Source organism: Sinohyriopsis cumingii, chromosome 16, assembly GCF_028554795.1.
Source record: "Sinohyriopsis cumingii isolate HCF-2022 chromosome 16, ASM2855479v2, whole genome shotgun sequence".
NCBI lineage: Eukaryota > Metazoa > Mollusca > Bivalvia > Unionida > Unionidae > Sinohyriopsis > Sinohyriopsis cumingii.
This window is the reverse complement of record NC_142976.1, coordinates 55,308,694-55,330,066: the sequence shown is the minus strand read 5'-3', so window position 1 is coordinate 55,330,066 and position 21,373 is coordinate 55,308,694. Positions and strand designations below refer to the sequence as shown.

Sequence of the window (21,373 nt, the reverse complement as noted above, 5' to 3'; positions counted from 1 at the left end):
ATCCATTGAGGAGGAGCAGCCATAACAAGATTTTCAAGATGGCCACTGTAGTGGCCATGTTGGATGTCCAAGCAGCACCCTTTTCATTTAGGACCAACTATGGGATGAACCTGCATATACAGCTTCAAGGCAATTGTCCAAGTAGTTTTGGAGTAGTAACAACAAACAGACAGACAGATGGACAGATGTTGGATCAACAAAAGACATAAGCTCTTCTGACCATTAGAGCTATAAAGATTTTTGTGTATATGTATGCATTAGAAGCTTTTGTGTATGTATACATGTACATCCCGTAAGCTCTTTATTTGTGCAATTCATTTTGCATCTTCGAACATAACTGTTTGTTAACATTGCATAGATACATATATGCATGTACATATATGTATCTATGCAATGTTAACAAAAGGTAATGTTCGAAGATGCAAAATGAATTGCACAAAAGTTTAAGAAGTTAAACTCGTCCAATAAATGCAAAAATCAGTACAAGATGATAAAACTGAAGATATAAAATTAGGTACAACATATAAAACAGATAAAGGCAATACATGTAAAAATCCTTAAAACATGATCAGATGCACAGGAAGTGCATATAATGTAATAGATTGGGGGCCTTAAATATCATGACCCACGGTCTCAGTCCCTTAGGGTAGGAACAGACCCAGGGACAAATACTTGGTGGCATATTAACTTCAGTAGTCATAGGGTGAGAGCTAAGTTGTAACCAGTAGCAAAAGTTCTATGCACACAGGACATGACCCTGAGGTCCATTCAAACACTGTCAGGGCATGACCCTGAGGTCCATTCAAACACCATAAGGACATGACCCTGGGGTCCATTCAAACACCATCAGGACACAACCCTGAGGTCCATTCAAACATCATCAGGACAGGACCCTAAGGTCCATTCAAACACCATCAGGATATGACCCTGAGGTCCATTCAAACACCATCAGAACATGACCCTGAGATCCAACAAAAAACACCATCAGGACATGACCCTGAGGTCCCTTCATAACACCATCAGGACATGACCCTGAGGTCCATTCAAACACCATCAGGACATGACCCTGAGGGCCCTTCAGACACCATCAGGACAGAACCCTGAGGTCCATTCAAACACCATCAGGACATGACCCTGAGGTCCATTCAAACACCATCAGGACATGACCCTGAGGGCCCTTCAGACACCATCAGGACAGAACCCTGAGGTCCATTCAAACACCATCAGGACATGACACTGAGGTCCATTCAAACACCATCAGGACATGACCCTGAGGTCCATTCAAACACCATAAAATATATGTTGACATTTGGGTCAGTCACCACACAAGTCAATTATCAAACAAGTTTATCTCATAATTTTGGGAATCTATTTCAAAATTTAAAAACTGTTGTACACAAAACATTAGGAGTGAAATTATTAATCTCTGTTTTGATGCATAATTATTTTTACCATATCAGTTTTCATATACATACAACAGGTGAAGAATCAAAACTATACTTACCTTATACAAGTTACTTTCACCTTCATTAGTCATTTATTATTCATTTGATTTGCTTTTTATTCTTTAAACTGAGGATTCATCTGAGCTAGCTGTAGCAGGCATGTTCATCTGAGTGGTACATTGTGCCCTGGAATAAGCATCATGGCATAGTTTGAACATTCCATAAAGAATGTTTTACAAATACATGCTTTAAATACGGGCTACCTAGAATACCCAAAATGTCTGATTCCCAGAATGGTTCAACACGTTTTTGTTCAGCAGATACTGGCTGATGATAGTGACAATGACAATAGTTTTAAAGTCATGAAGTATATCAGATTATTAGATCTGGGAAAGTGTTAATGGAGATACTGATGAGCCTGAAAATGGTGCTAAATGTGAGTTAGATGTAAATGTCAGATGGTTAGATGACATGACAGTCAATCTCCCTTTCAGCGGTATTTCTAAATTTTTATAAGTCTTTGGTATGACTCGGCCAGGGTTTAAGCCAGCAACCTCCCACATCAGAGGTGGATGCTCTAACCACTTAGGTCACTGGAGCAGACCTGTTTGAAAGTATTTTTGTTATCCTGTCATCTATGAGAACTGCATATAAATATAAGATAACTATATGTCTATCTATAATCTGCATATTGGAAATACACCTTGTATGTCAACATACATAAAAGGACACCACCTACCTTCTAGAGATGGAAAGACCATCAAGTTTATGTGTGTATCGATATATACATCATATCGCTGGCTATGTATCATGAATAGTATTGATACAAAAAAACAGGTGTATTGTTCCCCATGTATAATTGTATATAATTTACTGGTCATTTAATAACCACTATGATGCAGAGTTTTGCTGTTGCTTTACATCTTATCTAGTTGTACTGAATATTAGGGATACACTTCCAGTGTGTGACACAGGGAAATATGTTAAATTCTGATTGGTGGTTGTTTGTTCAAGTCCAAAGTAAAACAATCACCACAAACCAGAACTACTTTTTTTGTAACTAAGAGACACACCAAACATATCACATCCAAATCTGACTGAATTTGATACAAAGTGACAGAGAAACTTGACACAAAAGTGGCTGTTAAATGATCTGTAAAGTACATAAATCGGGGAACAAGTCTGGAACATCTCCTATTTGCAGATGTCATCAGCAACTAAGTATGAAGACATGATTAAAAAAATAAGTTGACAGTATTAGGGTCCCACTGGTGACAATCAGGTTAGAAATTTAGACCAAAACATAATTCTCCACCTTTTCTGTTTCTGACAGTACTGGTGGCCGAGATCAACACTGCTTGGCACTATTTGTGCTGGGGTTTTTTCAGTCGTTAGCTCTCCTGAACTATTGGGCCACTTGCCTCCAAGCATACATCAGCAATTTAAACATTATTCCAGGTCAATTACCAATGGTTATATGGGTGTTTTGTTCTGATGAAATAAATACTTTAAAAAAAAGGAGTATTCTGAAGGATTTAATGCCATGGGTCAAAATAAGAGGGCTTTTACTTACCATGCGCATAAATTAAGTAAAGTAAAGTACAACTTACATAGTTCATGTATGCGCTCAAAGTCACTTTTTACAGCTATAGGTTTCATTTTGGGGAATTTGACTGCACATACCTTTAATTGCCATTTATTCACTTTATTTTGTACCTTGTCCATCAAATATCCATTGAAGATTATAAGATAGATTCCACAAAAACTGCCTAATGGCAAATTCTATGATAACGTACTTCAGCACTTTTAGGCAGTCAAGCAACTGGGGTGATCTTATTTTCACTGTTTTTTGTCACACGATACAATTTAAGAGGAAATGTGTAGGTGGTTGGTAAAAAGTTGTACTACAAATATAAACAGAGACCTGATAATGTCATCATTTATAAACAAAATTTGACACTAATTTTCTTTAACCAAAATCTATTCAATCCTGATTATTGAATGCTCTGCACCTTAGCTGTCACCAAGAAACTTCCAGACGAAAATTATCTATCTCTATGGACATTTACAATAGTGGCCATGTACTAAACTTGGGTCAAAACAAGAGTGCATTGAGTGGAATCGTCACAATTGAGGGTAGTAAGAATTTGTTAATCAATGTGTAGCTTTCATTGTGACATCACGTTCAATCCAGATTGTACTGGATCACACCTTTAAGTTCATTTTGTCCACAAAATGTCTATATACTTCAACACCGGGGCCCCGAGTGGCCGAGTGGTCTGAAGTGCTGTCCATTACGGATCACTGCCATCTCACCTGTCTGCATGAATTCAAGTCTCGGATTCAGCCAATGTGGGTATGTGAGAAAGCTTGCCAGTAGCTTTTCGTGCATCAGTGGTTTTTTCCAGGGTTTTCCTGGGTTCTTCCTCCACCATTAATACTGGCCGCCAAGTATAGCCTATAGAGTGCTGAAAATGACTTTAAACCCTACAACAACAACAACTTTAGCATTGACTTTGCCGCATGCACCTCTCAAGGAGTCTGATTAATGAACTTCCGATTCCGAAGGAATATGGTTGTCTACAAATCCAAATGAAGTGAATACTAAGTAATTGCCACTTAATGGTTTGTAGAATCAATTTCTAAAATAAAAGACACCCATTACTGAAATAGTCGGTGTTGAATGCCTACATGACCCATGTGGCTTGTACTATAGATGATTATGATAAGGATACTTTCAATTTCTTATCTATGCCTGAGAGTGTAACATTATTAAACACACCCACCTTTTTTATGGTAACAGTACTATTTTTAAGACATTGACCTTGATATTAATGTTGTCCACAACTAACAAGCTCTATTTCTTTATGTCTTAGACGTTACAGGTTTTATTCACAGACACAAAGCTTACATTTAGCTCAAGTGAACAACTATGCTAAAAATGTATTTCTTATGTCTAGGTCAAAACTCAAGTTGGAAAATAAATTCAGTTGTGATCCGAAAACATATTACACTATATTTATCTACAAATTACAGGAACGGACTGACCACCACCGCTGACCACAATCTTTATCTTACCTTGTGTGATTTTAATGCTGTTGGTTTTGAAGATCAATAGTCATTACACGAAAGTATCTAACCCGTGAAGATCCTGAAGTTTGCCGCGTGTAGTCAAACTGCACATGCAAGTTTATCCTCTTATATGAAAACCTGTCAAACTATGCAAATTATCTCCCCTGTCATACACATGCCTAACCAAATACGCCTCCATTCAGAACATCGAAACACCCTAGTCCTACCTGTAAGACCCGACGCTGATATTTATGTTGTGGGCACCTCAACAAAATCAAAATGTGCTATGTCTTACATGTAGGACTACGAAACACCCTAACCCCAGTTACTCCGAGCCTCCCCAAACCTTCGAGAAACCCCAACCCCAGTTACTCAGAGCCTCCCCAAACATTCGAAACACCCCAACCCCAGTTACTCAGAGCCTCCCCAAACATTCGAAACACCCCAACCCCAGTTACTCAGAGCCTCCCCAAACCTTGGAAACACCACAACCCAGTTACTCAGAGCCTCCCCAAACCTTCGAAACACCACAAAACGACTCCAAGCCACCCCAGACATATATAAAGAAATAAAATGAATACACTTTTTCAATCTATATAATTTGCTAGAATTAAGGTAAACCGGCAATCGAAAAATTGCTCGGCCCGTACTGTAATTATCGTCTTAATCACAAATACAGTTAGTCATTCCTTCTATCGTGTTCTTACCATTGTATTCTTATATTCCATTTATACCTCTGGAATGTTACCAGATTTGCAATGTTGCTTGCCTGGCTGTAGGTTTGTCTATCTGTGTATATATGTGGTTGTCTGTCTGTTATTTAACGTTGGTATGATTTCAAAGAAATTTTTTTAGCATAAGCTCTCATGAACCTTTTACCGACATTAAAATGCTCAAGGGCTTTATTATTTTAATTAAGAAACAAGATTTTGATTGAGGTTATAGATCCGTACTAATCTCCTTTCAGGCCCTGCCTCTTGGTCTGGTTTTTCTTTTAAAAAGTTACTTTTAGTGGGGGCAAATATCGTATTAGAAGAATGTGTGTGCGTGTGTGTATGAGAGAGAGAGAGAGAGAGAGAGAGAGTGCGTGTGTGTATGAGAGAGAGAGAGAGAGAGAGAGAGAGAGAGAGAGAGAGAGAGAGTGCGTGTGTGTATGAGAGAGAGAGAGAGAGAGAGTTGGATTTTTAACGTAGCTTTAACAATTTTTCAGTTTTATTGCTACGATGTTGTAGTAGTTTGTAGTGATGTCTAGCACAAGGGCATCATGCCGCAGATATGTAAGTAGTGAAAGGGGTGAGATTAGCGTCAATGGGAATTAGCATTAAAAACACCCCCTGGGCCAGATTAGCGTCAATGGAAATTTAACATTAACCACCCTGGGCGAGATTAGCGTCAATGGAAATTTAACATGGGCAAAAAACCCTGGGTAAGATTAGCGTCAATGGAATTTAACATTGGAGAAAGGAAAAAAAAGGAAATATTGAGATTAACGTCAGAGGCATTCGAACAATGGAAAAAAAATATCGATTCTAGGGACAAAGGCAATTGAACATGGGGAATAGAGTTTGGGTCTGTCTAGGGACAAGGGGAATTGAACATGGGAATAGAGTTTGGGTTTGTCTAGGGACAAAGGGGAATTGAACATGTTAGAAAAAAAAACTACTTTAAGGACAAGGGGAATTGAACATGGGATTTTTTTTTTTTTATAAAAATTTTTATAAAGGGGTAGGCAATCGAAAGGCTATCTCTTTTCGAGAAATGTGGGTGGCCCTGAAAAGGGCCTTTGGGTTTATGTTAATATTAATATTAACATAGACGGCATCTGTCACATCTTCTTCTTCTTCTTAAACTCCTTCTAACTGCAGGTCCATACACAAGTACCCTCTTGAGGCATCCTTGTCTTTCTATGTAAACTCTTCTCATCCATAGACTAGTATCTGTCCTATCAACAACAGTCCACTTGGACCGGACATACATGAGCATGTCCGTCCTAAACATCATGGAAGACACAAGGGTGGATGATTCAACTGTGGTCCACATCGTGAGGCGACGAGAACAGGTGAATCAATGCAGTGAACTGCGCTTATTTATAGGTAGAGGAAGGATTGAAACGGATTGAGTTCATTCACCAATCCGAACACGCGTTACAAAATTCAGTCAGCCCGCATCCAATCCGAAGAGAGCAGTCTGTGACGTCATGTGGTCTATATAGATTCGCTAGCGCCTGTGTGCTGTCAATCTATGCGACAGTGATTCAACATGACGGAAACTCAGAAAACGATCCATTGGGGTGCACCAGCAGTGGAGACCGCCCAAGGGAACCCGGACTTACTTTCAGAAGAGGTACATTGGGATTTTGTGGATTTTCTTACCTCGCAAGAATTTGTTCCGGAACCTTCGTCTCATTCTTCATTACCGCAAGTGGAGAATTTTAGACAGAGACAGAAAGAAGAATTGGAGAAATTTATGCAACGACAAAAGGAAGCGGAACAAGCTTTTCTCCTACAGCAACAGCAGCAGCAACAAGAAGAGGTAAGAAAAAAACAACAACAAGAAGAAGTAGCAGCAAAGAAACAAGAGGGTGAAAATCAAACGGCTACGGTACTGTTGGACATTTTAGCGGAGTTAAGAAGTCTGAAACAAATGTATCAGACTTCTTTATCACGACCGAAGAGAATACGACCTTCCCGAGCTAAACACGCCAACCCTGTGACTAAGCCTATCGTACCACCCTTAGTGATTTCAACCCAATCATCATCATCATCAGAAGTAGGCCACGGCCGTGGCAAAGGCTTAAGGCAGTTAAAGTTGATTTCTTAAACTCACCCCTACACCAAAAAAGGCCCTTTTCAGGGCCACCCACTTCTCTCGAAAATAGATAGCCTTTCAATTTGCCAATAACTCAAAAGTCAACAGCAAAAAAAACATTTTACCCTTATAGTACATGTCTGTGTATGAGTGCGTGAGTGTAGCTTCTTATTTTAAAATCAAAACTCAAAGACACTTACCTTATATAATTAATGTATTCTTTTCTCCATAGTTACAATCCAATTCACAATTCACAACAGAACACTTTATAAATTACATTCACTTCTTCTGTTTCTTTTTTTTACTCTCTCTTTTTTTTTCAATTTCTTCACCGTCACAGTCTTTTCTCCTCTTCCTCCTCACTTTCTTCCCTTCTTCTTTTCTTCTCCTGTTTCTTTTTCTTCACCTGGCTGCTTTCTTCCTCTGAAGAATCTCTCTCTTCTTCTGAAGAATCCCTCTTTTCTTCCGACTCCTCTTGTTTCTTTTTTGGGCAATCTGGAGACCAATGTCCTTTTTCTTGACAATAATAACAGGTATCTTGACTTTTGTCTTTTCTAGCCCCGGTTTTTGTTCTTTTTTGACGGTCTGGACACTCTGAAGACCAATGCCTTTTCTTCTGACAGATATAGCAAGTATCTTCACTTTTATCTCGAAAGGAAGGAGAGTAGTCCGTCGGCTGGTCTGAAGAGAATTTTCTAATGACTCCTCGCAAAGCTCTGATGAAACGCTCCATCTGGGTAGTCTCTTCCATCGTTGTGCTCGGTTTGAGAGTGAAATGAATAGTGAAAGGACAAGACACACACCCTTTTTATATACGCTGGTTTGTCATGACTATAAATTAGTCTATGGTGTTTAAACTTGAGTCATTTGACGTTTTGCACTCAAGATGAAACGATCCTATTCATTCGAGAAGAAAGAAGAAGAAGAAAGTAAGAGGCAGAAACGTGATCTATCGCCTCGTACCAGAGCTGAAGTCTTGGCACAAATTCATGCCAGTGATTTTGAAGAGGACATGAGTGAACCAGAATCCGAACCCTCTAAACAAAGTTCACCACCCTTAGTTAACCCTGAAAAGTACTATTCCATTCGAGAGACGGAAAAGCGCTCCTCTAGAAAATTTAGAACCACGGCTTACACCTACACAGTGAAGTTTAAAGATTTCAAGTCCGACGTACCATTGGAGAAAGCAGAAGGGTTAATCACCGAGATGTGGGATTCTTTGCTCACCGCACTCAAGCGACAATGTCAACCCAAAGAAGACGATCGCTTGACACTATCCATAGATCACGACAGCTTGAAATCCCCTGTTTGGATCGAGTTTAGCAGACCCGCAGAACTAACCCCTTCCAAAGTCATGGACAAGATTCAACACGTACAACAATCTAATGACCAGTTTGACATCACCGATGGTAAAGCCACACTGAAAATGGCCCACGTCTCTCCTCCTCAAGGGACCGGACAACGCAATAAGGTATTATTGGTGAACGACCTTCGCAGCACCAAAAAGAGTCTCGTCCAAATTAACAACCCTCAAGACCAGATGTGCTTAGCCCGAGCCATCGTGGTGGGACGAACCTATGCCAACAAGAACGACACGGCAGAATGGAAAAGAGCCTGGAAAACTATTCAACAATCGGACCGAGCCAAACAACGAAACGAAGCAGAACTCCTGTTGAAACAAGCTGGCCTGTCCAAAGACACACCCTGTGGCATTCCTGAAATGCAAAAATTGCAAGATGTCCTAGCTCCACGCTACACCTTGAAAGTGCACCCTCAAGAAGTGCGTGGGCCTCTGTTGTTTCGAGGGAAAGACTTTAAGGACGGAAAATACATTCATGTCTATTATCACGATGACCATTTCGATACCATTACCACTATCACTGGATTCCTGAGATACGGTTATTACTGTGAGAAATGTGACTATGGCTATAACAATCGAGAGCAACACTAACATTGCGGATGTAAATGCCCAGGATGTTTGGGACAATATTTGCACACGTAAGGATACAACGAACACACGTCCAAGTATTTGATTTCTTCTCCTTTCTCTTCGTCGGCTTGGTACTGGTTAGAACATTACCCAAAACATGTTGTACAGACACTTGTGTTTATTCCACGTTAATGGTCATCATGTGCCTTTTATCCTTATACTTAAGCTTTTGGCTTTTATGTATTTTTGTCTTTCGTTTTCATGTTTGAAACATTCAATAAACGTGTTCTGAAAAAAAGTATATAAACTCTTGTCTTGTTTGTTTTCGTGTCACAAGTGACATTCCTCACACTATGGCTACCTCTGCTGTCTCTGCTCCCTCTTCCTTCACTGTCAAAGTCATCGACGAACACTTAGATCGTGCCAGTTGGGAGGCTTTGTATCTTCGCCATCCCTTTAACATGCTCATTGCTGGACCTAGCGGTTCAGGCAAAACCGAATTCGTCAAACGTTTGATCGAACATAAACATCATTTGATCGATCGACCACCTCAGCGGATCGTGTAGTGTTACAAAGAGTGGCAATCGGCGTACAGCCTCTTGCGAGAAAGTCAAGGCGATTCCATCGTGTTTGTGGAAGGCATTCCTAAAGAAGACGACGGCATCGTCTCTGACTCCCGTCAAACCCATTTGGTCATTTTTGACGACATGTTAGGAGAAGACGAAGAAGAAATTAAACTGTGGTTTACGCGCAAAGGGCATCACCGTAATGCCAGTGTCGTTTACATCACCAAAAATTTGTTTCAACAAAGTAAAGCCCATCGCACCATCAGTCTCAATGCGCATTACGTGGTCTTGTTTAAAAGCCCTCGAGATAAATCGCAAGTGCAAGTCTTAGCCAAACAGTTAGGAACGCCTTGGCTGACTCAGGCATACGACGATGCCACTCAAACTCCACACGCCTATTTACTCGTCGATTTGAAACCTACGACCCCCGAGGATTTGTGATTTCGTACCCACTTGTTTCACCACTGGTGCCAAGACGGAGGGCCTGTCCTGTAAACGTCTCCGTCCTCGACGTCATTTCACTCCACATAAAAAAATCTATAAAAACCTCAGACCCTTTTTCGTCTGTCTCACTCACAGTGTGAACATGACGTCCCTTCAGTCGCATCTTCCCGTCAAATTGATTCGTGCCTTGTATGGCATCAGTCGAGAAACAAATCCACAAATACGAGCTCGTGTCTTAGAAGCTAGTCTCAAAGAAGTCTTACGATGGTTCACGGTGACGGCACGTCAAATACTCCAAGGAATCATTCATATTCCTCATCAAACCAAACGCTTTTTCGATCGAAACAAAGTCGCTTTGGTCCAACTGGCCGCTCCCCGCATCGACACTCAAACCAAAAAACAAATCATTTTGAAACCTGGAGGGAGTGGTACTCTAGCAGGGGTCATCATTCGCTCTCTCTTAAGATGGGATCCTAATGTCCCCAAAGTTATCCTCAAGAAAAAAGTCCAACGAAGCCCCAAGAAGAAAAAGAAAAAGACCAAGTCCCCAAGAAGAACTTCTCCAGTGGCGGGACCCTCCTCTTACCAGACACCACCCCGGGAAAAGAAAAGAAGCCCCCAGAAAAAGAAAAGTCCACAGAAGAAAACTAGTCGCAAGAGAGGCACTTCGGCCAGGACGCAACCTTACACTCGCAAACCACGACCTGCCACGGCGGTGACCGCATCTCCGGCAGCCTCACGTTCATCCACTTCTCCGTTGATGACACCAAGAACTGAAGAGTACTTGGAGACGTTGATCACACCAAAAACTTCTCCGTTGATGACCCCAAAAAGAACTTCCCCAGTGGCAGGACCCTCCAATTTAGTGGCAGTGGCTGCTGATCACAAAGTACCTTCTCCCAAAATCAAAGTCCATGAAAGATCGGGTATGTTACAAAGTTTACTGGATTTGTCCAAGCAAGAACTGGCTCGATTTAGTCCGTTGCGTACCCCTGCACGACGTGTCATGCCTGTCCTCAAACTGATACGCCGTAAAGACAATAAGTGGCGACGCGTTCCAGTATAAAAAAGAAATGTGACCAAGTCGGGGGTATCAGTGTTTTATTTGGTGCTCCTGAAGACTCAAAGATGTCACCCTCCAGAAAACCCCAAGGAAAGAAAAGAAAAGGACTACCACCACGTTTAGTCAAACATGGGGACATGTTATCTGTCCTGTCCAAAGCTTCTCCACCTCTACGAAAAAAACTCATTCAATCGGCCTCCAAAGAGGTCATCGATACCGTGTGCGAATGTTGTTTGAACGTTTTGAAAGGCATGATCCCTCTGTCCAAACACCAGAAACAATGCTTAAGCAAACATCGTCACGTTCTTCGCCAAATGGTTCAAAAGAAAATTCCCATTCGTCGAAAGAAGAAGATGTTAGTCCAACGTGGAGGCATTTTGCCTCTCTTGTTAGGCGAGCCCTGCAACGGGTGTTGAAACAAAGCGGTCGTCACCCTCTTCGATGGCAAACGGACAAAGGCACCGAATTTCTGAACCAAGCTTTCCAAAAAGAATTAAAGAAACGTGACATTCATTTTTTTACCACCGAGAATCCCGAAACCAAAGCCAGCATCGTGGAACGTTTTCAACGCACTTTGAAAGAACGCATGTGGAAATATTTTACGCATCACCACACTCTGAAGTACATCGACATCTTACCGCACCTGGTGCAAGCGTACAACCAATCTTACCATCGAAGCATCGGACGTGCCCCGCAAGACGTGACTCCCGACAACGAAGTGTTGGTGCTTGAGCGTCTGTTCGGTACGTCCCCGACGAGGGCTGTCCCCAAGAAAAGTGGAGAGTTGGCCGTAGGAGATTGGGTACGCATTGGCAAAACCAAACGCACTTTCGACAAAGGTTACTTACCTAACTGGACGACCGAATTGTTTCGCGTCACTGGACGAGTGCATGGCCGTCATCCTGCCGTCTATAAATTGGAAGACATGAACGGAGAAGTGCTCAAAGGAACGTTTTATTTGCCCGAGTTACAACGTGTCACCAAAAAAGAAGACGACGTGTACGACATCGAAAGCATTCTCGAACGCAGAACCCGTAAAGTGGGCAAACGACGTGTCAAAGAAGTCAAAGTACGTTGTAAAGGATATCCACCCAGTTTTGATTCTTAGATCGACGCTTCGCAAGTCATCGACTATAAAAAGAAGTGACCATCATGCCCTTTCACACAGACGCAGCTACGTCGACCACTCCTCCTTCACCTAGTTCTTCTGTGCAAGATTTACAAAAACAACCCTTGTGGGTGTGGTGTGGAGAACGTGTGCCTAAAACGCAAATCGTCTTTTTCTGCCAAATCTTCGTGGTGTATTGTGTCATCGGGGCAGCCATTGCCAATTTGAGTTTGCAACAAGGAGACAAACAATTGTGGACCATTTTATTGAGCAGTTGCATCGGTTACTTTCTTTCCAATCCCTCCCTGAAGTTCACCTCGAACGGGAACCACGGGAACCTTGTGTCCAGTGCTAGTGCCAGTCACCACTCCAACAACAACCACAACCAGAACCCCATTTTGGGCGGAGACACGCCTCTGACATCCACTAACCCCTCGGACAGCCACAGAACTCTGGAATTATGAGTCACGAAAACCAATTTTACTTAACCTTACCCAGTGACAGTTCCATGGAGGTGTTTCCCCACAGCACGTTGTGCTGTTACACGGCTAAATTACCTCAAGCCATCCAGTTAGATCACGAAGCCCATTGGGAAGTGGCTTTAGTAGAAATGATTCACCCTACACAAATCCAAAACATCATCGAAAAGCAAAACACTTTTGAGGTCGAAATCCTGAACCAACAATTACAAGAAGCCATGAATGACATCGGGTTTTCAGGGGACACAAGACCATCCAACAATTCACCCTTCAATATCTACACCTTGAAAATTCCGGCAGGGTTTCATTTTAGTGGCCAACATTTGGTGGACATCATTACTTCCAGGTTCGAGTTCGCCTTTGGCAAAGCCCTGAACAGAGTCAAAAAAAGTGTCACCCTGGAGTACCATAAAGTGGCTCGTCGCTTACTGATGAAATTTCAGGATACCCAAACGTTGTCCATCAGTTTTAATCGTGACTTGTTTGATATTTTAGGTGGAGACACAAAAATGGCTCCAAATTTTAAACCGAAGATCAACAGCAATACGGAATTTTACAAGTTTTTTCGATTCCCTGTAGAACTGAACCAAGGACTGAATTTGATGTTCGTGTACTCCGATGTGGTGGAGTATAACTTGGTGGGACACACCTCTGTACCGTTACTGCGTGTCATTCCTTTCAAAGTGGATAGTACCACGACCAGTGACCAGGAAGGTGGAAACACCTATCACGTCCACCGGGAATTTGTGCATCCTCATTATTTGCCTGTCAGCAAGTCGTATTTGGACACGGTCAACATTGCTATAAAAGGAGATTTGGGACAAAATATTTCATTCACCAAAGGAAAAGTCACGGTGAAACTCCATTTTCGAAAACGGTTCTCTCACGACTCGTAAGTCATGTATCCAGTGTATCGAGGGGTTGCACGACAGCGAGGACACGGTTTAGGAGATATGTTAAAATCGGCCTTTCGTTCGGTGGCCCCGGTGTTGAAACCGATGGTGACACGCGGATTGCACGCCTTGAAAGATGCGGCACTGACACAAGGCAAAGAATTTCTCCAAAATGTCATCATCGACAAACAAAACCCTAAAGAAGCCTTCATGAGGGCAGGCAAAAATGTCTTGCTGCAAACGGGTAAAGACCTTTTGGGCCGACAAGACACACCTATAAATGCCCTGCACGCTACCGAGTCAAGCATTCAGCAAGGACAAGGCAGAAAGAGACGACGAAGAAAACACCCTTTCACCAGACTTCAAGCTAGAAAGGCCAAGAAAAGAAGAACCGTTCGAGACTTAGACGTTTTCGATTATTGAGACACTGCAACAAAAAAATGATGCACCGAGAGTCTTGCGCCTGTTCCAAGACGGAACTGGATCTGTTTGCCATGCCCCCCACCATGATGACCATGCAAGAATGCCAATGGGTGGAATTTCATCCCGTCTCCTCATTGACCGATTCCGCTCCCATCGAGTTTGAAATCAAGGGACAGCCCGAAGATTACATCGATCTGAATAGCAGTTACTTGTACCTGAAAGTCAAAGTTCTAGATAAGGATGGAAATGCTATAGACACTGAGCCAGTAGCTCCCGTCAACAATTTCATGCATTCCTTGTTCAGCTCAGTGGACTTGTACTTGAACAACAAACTGGTTAGCAGCAGCATGGATACTTACCCTTACCGTGCCTACCTGGAAAATCTCTTGACGTACGGAATAGACGCCAAGAACACTCATCTCAATGCCTGCGTGCTATGGGAACCTGACGAAGCGGGCGAGTTTGATAAAACAGGTCTTGAAGCTGACCCCAAATCAAAAACAACCACCAATGAGGGATTTGTAGAACGAAGAAAGAGAATCATAGGACCCAACCAAAGTTTAGAACTGATGGATCGTTTGCATTTGGACATGTGGTTGCAAGAAAAATATTTGCTGAACGGGGTGGATGTCCGCCTGAGACTGAATCGGAGCAGTACCACTTTCCATTTATTGGCTGATGCTGGCGAGTACAAAACCAAAATCCAAGAAGCCAGACTCTACGTACGTCGTGTGGAAGTGTTACCTAAAGTGGGAAACGACATCAGTCAGACGTTGAGCAGAACGACCGCCAAGTATCCGATCCGACGCGTAGAAGTGAAAACTTTCACCATTCCTAGGGGACAGCGATCCATGATCGAAGATCATCTGTTCCAAGGACAGCTACCCAAACGTTTGATCCTTGGTATGGTCTCGAATGAAGCCTTCAACGGAGCTATCACTAAAAATCCTTTCAACTTTCATCACTTCAACGTGTCCAAGATTGAAGTCAGTCGCGATGGCAAGACCTTGTGTACCCGACCTTTCGAACCTGACTTTGAGAAGAAGAATTACTTGAGATCGTACTTGTCCTTGTACGAAGCCACGGGACAGTTAGGAACCAACACCAGTCACGGCATTACGTACGACGATTATGACGGAGGCTATGCTTTGTGGGCTTTTGATTTCACTCCAGACCAAGGCAGCGACGAGGGACATTTCCACCCTATAAAATCCGGCCAGATTCGTGTGGAAATTCAGTTCGGAAACAGAATCGGTGATGATGATGTAACGTTGAACGTCATCCTGTATGCAGAATTCGATAATACCATAGAAATCAACAGTTTGAGAGAAGTCATTCTAGATTACTAGAAGCCATGGAAGACTGTTATCCCTCTTTACCTAGTGGAGAAGCTTTGAAGATGGAATGTGAGGAGACCGTGGAAGGAGAATCCCAACACAAAGACCAAAAGGACATCGTGATCAAGTCGAGATGGCCAGAACAAGAACAGCAATTGGTCTCCTACTGTGCTACATACCTGGCAGACACAATTACGACATGGATGAAGCATGATTACTATGGATGTCAAAACATCAGTCAAGAAGAAAAATTCAACGAATATCTGGACGAAGCTTGGAGTCTGTTTAAAAAAGACGTGTTACGTTGGTGGTATATAGACTTGCGTGAACATTTCTGTCCTCCATTAACGACTCGAGACATCCATTACATCAAAACCCTCTTTGACAAATTCAAAGAGAAAGTCGAGATCGAAATTGATCACTTATTATCAGCAAAAGAACATTTAGTGACTTATTTTGATCGTGATTTTTCTAGAAACGATGAGAAAGTAAATCGTTGATTTTGTGACTAGTATGCTTATTTTGTTGTCTTAAGCTAGGAAGCGTAGCGTCCATCCATGACTCAATGACTTGCAACAGTGGAAATCACAATTTCATTCACAACTTTGCCAACCCTGTTTAAAGTAGAGTGTAAATTGAAAAAAATGTTTGATGTTATATTGTTGGATTATTGTTAAAAAATGTTAGAGTTGTTGGTTAGTGTTTAGTGATTTTTGAATAAAAAATGATGTGTTTTGAAAAAAATGCCTTTGTGATTTGTTTGGCTATAAGAATGTTTGATTCATGCTCTTTGACTTCTTACTATCCCTCTTATGACACTCATTGAACATTGCGGCTCGAAAACCGTGGAGGGATGTTTTCCTTCACGTCCGCGCTTTGACTTTAAGAACCGGGTTGTTTCCAGTCTAACCATCCATTGTCGACTCATCCTCCTACGAAGATGTGCTCCAAACTAACTAAGCTAAACGAAGCCTACGTGAATTTGCATAGGGTCAGACACAGTCTGATACCGAAGCCAGAAGAGATAGAGAATGTGAGAATGCTAAAAGTCACTGAAGACTTGATAGAAGAACTCTTCAGAGAAGAAGTGAACAGGGAGAAAGAAGAATGGACAGAGAAGTACAGACTTCAGAGACAGCAGCAACAACAACAACAGCAGCAGGAACCTGAACCTGAGAGAGGCTTTGTCGATTGTCGTATCGACACCAAAGAGTTCTTCTTCTCTTTCCGAAGAAGCAGACCTATCGCCAGAAAGTCTATCCTCAGAGGACATCGCATTCTTAGAAACTAAAAGATTGCCATAGCAAACAAAACAAAAAAACAAAAAAAAACAGCCCTTTTCAGGGCTACCCCAATACTCTAGAAAAGAAATAACAATCAATTTGCCAATGTGTGTAGGTAGAGTAGTGTGAATATAAACACTAACTCTTTTTTATAGTGTGAGGGTATGTGTTTGTGTGTTTGTGTTTGTAACATCTCACGTACGTTGGTGTGGATAGTAGATTAAGATCATGTTTTTTGGCTGTTTGAGGTGTGGGGAGAGTAGATTTGGGGGGTTTGATTGAATTGCTTTGCGTATGTGAATAGTATATTGGAGTGATTAATGAAAAAATTTTTTAGAATAGGAATGGGTAGTATAAAAAAGTGAGTGAGTGTTTCTTTTAGGTCCGCGCGTTGTTTTTTGGTCATGATCTAAGTAAGATCAATTTTATGTTTTTTAGGGGGATGTTTTCCTTCACGTCCGCAGTTTTAGTATAAATTGAAACTCGATCGGCAGTCCAGCTACCCTTGTTGATTGATCAACACCAGAATGAACACGAGACTGGCGAAACTGTTGGAACTTCATGTGCATCTGGAATATGCCAGGCGCCTGTTGAACGAACTGGCCGCGGAGGCCATTGTGGAAGAAGGGAGGATGAGAGAGGAGGAGGAAAGAAGAAATAAAGAAAAGGAGGAGAGAAGATACAAAGAAGAGGAGGAAAGAAGATACAAAGAAGAGGAGAGAAGATACAAAGAAGAGGAGGAGGAAAAGGAGAAAAGAAGAAGAAATTTCAGAATCCCAGAAACCGAAAATTGGGATTCTGAAGCCACATATCCTGCCTCTGCTCTCTCCCCCAAAAAAGTAAAAAGCAACTGGGGAACAAGATGTGTATGTGGCGCCAGGCCTGGAAGGTGCCACCATTAACCAGGTGCCCATGAAGTTCAAAAAAAAAAAACAGCCTTTTCAGGGCTACCCAATACTCTAGAAAAGAAATAACCATCAATTTGCCAATGTGTGTGTGTGTGTGTGTGTGTAGGTAGGTAGAGTAGTGTGAATATAAACACTAACTCTTTTTTCATAGTGCGAGTGTATGTGTTTGTGTGTTTGTGTTTGTAACTGCTCACGTAAGTTTGTGTGAATGGTAGATTATGGGTTTCTTTATTGTTTCTTAGCGTATGTGAAGAGTATAGTTTGGGTTTTGTAACCGCTCACGTACGAGTGTGTGGATAGTAGATTATGGATTTTGTTTATTGTTTCTTAGCGTATGTAGAGAGTATAGTTAGGGTTTTGTAACAGTTCACGTACGATTGTGTGGATAGTAGATTTGGGTTTGTTTTAATGATTTGCGTGTGTAAATAGTAGATTTGGGGTTAGTTTATTGTTGCTTCACTTATGTGGATAGTATATTACATGAAATGAGAAAAGTAGGGGATGTTTTCTTTCACGTCCGCACGATGTTAGGTCATGATCTAGGTAATATCAATTTTATGTTTTAGGGGGATGTTTTCCTTCACGTCCACGCTTTTCGTATAAGAACCCACAGTATTCGTCGTTCAAACCATTCTACAGAGAAGATGGCTTCGAACCACCTCGATAAATTTAAAATATTGCAAGACGTCCTTGACAATTTGGGCATGATAGAACAAATGCTAGTACGACACAATGAAGACCACTATTTTTATAGTCCGCATAGAGTAAAAATGGAGATTAACAACTTAAGAAAAGCAAAGGACATGATAAGTGGTGTGATGAAGGAAATAAAGGAGGAGAAGGAGGATGAAGAGGAAAGGATAAGAATAAGAAAATGTAATGAAAAAATTGAAAAAGAAGAAGAAAATGAGAAGAGGAAGAAAGAAGAGGAGGAGGAAGAGAAGAAAGAAGAGGAGAAGAAAAAAAAAGAAGACAAAGAGTGTAGGTGAGAAAATAAGAAGTTGGTGGAGAAAAAGAAGAAATTAGAAGCAGAAGAAGAAGAAGAAACCAAAGGCCCTTTTCAGGGCCAGCCATATTTCTCGAAAAGAGAATGACTTTTCAATTGCCTACCCCTTTATTAAATTTAAAAAAAAAAAAATCCCATGTTCAATTCCCCTTGTCCCTAAAGTAGTTTTTTTTTTCTAACATGTTCAATTCCCCTTTGTCCCTAGACAAACCCAAACTCTATTCCCATGTTCAATTCCCCTTGTCCCTAGACAGACCCAAACTCTATTCCCCATGTTCAATTGCCTTTGTCCCTAGAATCGATATTTTTTTTTTCCATTGTTCGAATGCCTTTGACGTTAATCTCAATATTTCCTTTTTTTTCCTTTCTCCAATGTTAAATTCCATTGACGCTAATCTTACCCAGGGTTTTTTGCCCATGTTAAATTTCCATTGACGCTAATCTCGCCCAGGGTGGTTAATGTTAAATTTCCATTGACGCTAATCTGGCCCAGGGGGTGTTTTTAACGCTAATTCCCATTGACGCTAATCTCACCCCTTTCACTACTTATGTAGCATCATGTCCCACCCAGTCACATTATCCTGACACCAGGCCGACCAACCCTAACACTAACCTCTTAATGCTGAGTGCCTAGACAGGCAGCTGTTAGTAACATTTGTATAAGTCTTTGGTATGACTCGGTCAGTGTTCGAACCCGCTACCTCCTGCATCCGAGGCGAACGCTCTAACCATTTGGCCACCGGAGCGGTCCGTATTAGAAGAACAATGTGACACAGGTGAGCTATATGCAAATAACTTCGCGATCTTCCAATTTGCTTTCTATCAATTACTTAAAACTGATGTTATGAGGAATTGTATAATAATGTAGTGAAAGTGAGAAATGCATAATTTTAAGAGGAATTAACATTATACTGTATAGGAAGAACGTTCTGCGCGATATTATTCGTTGTCTGTCTATTACCTAATAGATACATTATATTTCATTATCTAAAATCTTACTCATAAAGTACGTCCATTTTAGGACAATTTAGCATTAATTTGATTCAAATGTGTTATTCGCATAAAAAGTAATATTAGAACGAGCAAATGTACTCTTTTGGGAACACGATGCGCGATTTGATAACGGCCTATCATTATTTATATATTACTTGATTGCAAGATATTGCAGTGTTTATAATAAAGTATCCATAAATAACATGTTTCTAAATTTAGCAATTATTTGTTTAAAGGTCAACATGTTTCTCGTTAAAGTTAAATTTTGGAGGAACATTGTGCTATATTTGATTCGCAAATCAAGCTGCGCGATCTTCCCCTCAGTTGAGTTGTTACCCTTAGACTTAATTGCATAAGGCAATAAATAAAATGAAAAACAAGGGAATGTAAATTCTACAATGAATCAATTTAAAAGCATAAGTAATTATTTGTAAATTAATGATTCTGATTGAAGAATTAAAATGAAAGATCCTGCATCGAGATTTTCGATAATAACAAGAAACTAAAACGAAGAGAGTTTTGTGCAAAATATGTTTTATACAATTAAGCATTATTTACTTTTGTTATCCCATATATATATATATATATATATATATATATATATATATATATATATATATATATATATATATATATATATATATATATATTGTCATATGAAAATAGAAAATGACAGTAAGGGAAATTAAGTTGAATATGTGTAACGTGTATATGGGGAAAACTGATGAGTAATATTTCTCTCTTAATACATCTTGTAGAGGAGGATGCCATTAACACTAAAAGTATACACTTGGTGCACTTGTATTACTCGGACGATACGAAAAAGCGAAACTGACACAAAACGTAATATCACGCTAGAGTGAACGGTCTAACGAAGAAATGGAGAACGACACAACGTGTATGGTAGTGTCGGTATTGATGATGACGACGTCCAGTGGTGTCATGGTCTTTTGGTCTAATCAAAGTTTTACATTACGATACACATGCATAATTACATGTAGCAGTAATATATATGTTGTGGCGGCGGTAATGATGACAGTAGTGGTGTTTGGAATGGTCATTTTTACAAGACTGGCCTGCTTCTTGCCGGACTATTCAGTAGCTTTTCTCAAACATATAATGCATTAATATATCGCAACGTATTCCGCTAAATAATATGATTGATTGAGAAACTCGTTTCGAACACAGTTTTGGAAGAAGTAATTACTCACAGTTGTTTTCGAAAGAAACGTATTAAAACAAGAAGAAACAATACAACCATCAATATACATGTATTCTTCTACAAACATTGTGGTGATGACGAAATATTTAAATTAGCGGGGAAATAAAATTGGTTGTAAATAAGCATGTTTCGACACTTTTACGTGGCAATGTAATTGTACAAAATATAATCGCAATCGACGGCAGCTTCTTACACTATTAGCATGGACCTAAAACTGAAACGATTTATACTCTCTATAGCGAATAATTTTATGTAAGCAAAGAGTGTTAATTTTAAATAAAAGTAACGTCGTTGTTTGTGGATTCACGAGCTGATATTACATCCATTAAATCAAAAATTATTATTTACCGTTATCAATATGACATAAGTTGCGAATTTAGATGTGTGTTATAT

At 40.6% G+C, this 21,373-nt stretch overlaps 1 protein-coding gene across 2 annotated transcripts in view; it reads right to left on the bottom strand.

Annotated features, from left to right (window-relative positions):
• Positions 1-5,285, bottom strand: part of LOC149780450 (FAD-dependent oxidoreductase domain-containing protein 1-like) — a 56,357-nt gene extending 51,072 nt beyond the window's left edge. Inside the window, exon 1 of one of the 2 annotated variants that reach the window (XM_089937391.1) lies at positions 5,225-5,285. The gene's annotated coding sequence lies outside the window, so the exon portion shown is untranslated. Of the gene's footprint in view, positions 1-4,523; positions 4,795-5,224 lie in introns of those variants that run through there. The other variant, XM_089937390.1, reaches the window with a different exon arrangement.
• Between the last annotated feature and the right edge of the window lie 16,088 nt (positions 5,286-21,373).